Source organism: Aquarana catesbeiana, linkage group LG04 (genome assembly GCF_042186555.1).
Source record: "Aquarana catesbeiana isolate 2022-GZ linkage group LG04, ASM4218655v1, whole genome shotgun sequence".
Taxonomy (NCBI): Eukaryota; Metazoa; Chordata; class Amphibia; order Anura; family Ranidae; genus Aquarana; species Aquarana catesbeiana.
In genome coordinates this window covers 8,605,101-8,607,154 of record NC_133327.1, presented here as the reverse complement: position 1 = coordinate 8,607,154, position 2,054 = coordinate 8,605,101, and positions in this window count along the sequence as shown.

Below are 2,054 nucleotides of genomic sequence, written 5' to 3'. Positions count from 1 at the left end.
CTCTAAAATACGCCCCTTCCTAACCAATGACACCACAAAGCTCCTAGTTTACTCCCTGTCTGATCATCTCTCGCCTCGATTACTGCAACTCCCTTATCATTGGATTGCCTTTACATAGGCTATCCCCCCTTCAGTCCATCATGAATGCTGCTTCCAGGCTCATCCACCTTACCAACTATTCAGTGTCCGCTGCCCCCTTTTGCCAATCTCTCCATTGGCTTCCGCTCACACAACTAATTACATTGAAAATGCTAACAACAACTTACAAAGCCATCCACAACTCTGCCCCTACAGCTACATCACTAACCTAGTCTCAACATACCAACCAAATCGTTCTCTTCATTCCTTCCAAGACCTCCTGCACTCTAGTTCCCTTGTTACCTCCTCCCATGCTAACCTCCAGGAATTTTTCCAAACCTCTCCGATTCTGTGGAACTCCCTACCCCAATCTATCCGATTATCTCCTACACTGTTTGCTTTTAGATGATCCATGAAAACCCTCTTCTTCAGAGAAGCCTTTCCTGCCCCCGCCTAACAGTACATTAATTTCTCCATCAGCTCATTCCCCACAGCTATTACCTTTTGTGACACTTGACACTCCCTCTTATGCCCCGTACACATAATCAGATTTTCCGACAACAAAACTGTGGAATTTTTTTCGAAGGTTGTTGGCTCAAACTTATCTTGCATATACACGGTCACACAAATGTTGGTCAACAATTACAAACGTGGGAACGCGGTGACATACAAGACGTACGACGAGCCGAGAAAAATTAAGTTTAATAGCCAGTGCGGCTCTTCTGCTTGATTCCGAGCATGCGCAAACTTTTGTGCGATGGACTTGTGTACACACGATCGGACTTTCCCACAACAAAGTTTTGTTGGCGGAAAATTTGAGAACCTGCTAGCAAACATTTGTTAAAGTCCGACAGCAAATGTTTGATGGAGCATACATATGGTCGGACTTTCCGACAACAAGCTCATATATATAACATTTCCTGTCAGAAAGTCCGACCATGCGTATGCAGCATTAGATTGTAAGCTCTAACGAGCAGGACTAGGGATGGGCCGAACAACCCCCTGTTCTGTTTTCGCACCAGAACTTTCGAACATTGCGAAAGTCTGGAACCGAATAAGGAACCCCATTGAAGTCTATGAGACCCGAACTGGAAAAATCAAAAGCGCCCACTTTGAAGACTTATATGTAAGTAATTGGGCATACAATGGTTATGGGGACCTGAGTACTGCCCTGGGGGACATGTATCAATGAGTTATTTGCAGGCAGAGGCGGCTCTCTATTTAGGCAAGCTAGGCGGCCGCCTAAGGCCCGGCACTTACAGGGGCCTCGCGGCCGCCTAGTTTGCCTGTGCTCGATCACTAATGTGAACTAGGAAAAAGGCGTGCGGGCAGCCATAGGGCACACCGGAAGTCTATGCGGGGCTCTAAGGCAGCTGAGGTGATCCTTCAGCCCGCGCCGCTCATCTGGCCTCTCTGCGTCTGGCCGGCTGCCTATTTGGGTCAGGATTCGGGCCAGGCTGCGGAAACTATCCAGCTGAGCTGCTCTATGACTGTCTCTGCCTGTGAAGGGGAAGAAGGAGCTCCGGTGGATGGATCGCATCCCAGCACTTGCTGCAGCCTGGCCGACCGCCCAGAAAGAAAGTGAGTGCCCAGGTGTTGTGCCGAGGCTGGCCATGCAGTCCTCCTGTGTGCCTGGATAGGAGGAGCGGCAGGGACAGCTGCATATGGAGGAATTGATCTTCCATATTACTTCTGCAGCCGCTGAATGCTCGCTTCTTCTGCGGGCATTCATTGGCTGCAGAAAGAATATGGAAGCTCAAGTCTTCCATATGCAGCTGTCCCTGCCGCTCCTCCTATCCAACTTCTTTTACTGCCCCCGTGCTCCCTGGTTCCTCCCAGTTCTCCCTGCCCACCCTACCCCCCCATGCTCCCCCCACTGTGCTGTCTAGTCCCACCCCACTGCTCCCCCCAGTGCTCTGTGCTCTCCCCCCACAGTGATCTCTGATCCCCTCTGTGCTCCCTGGCTCCCCCACTGT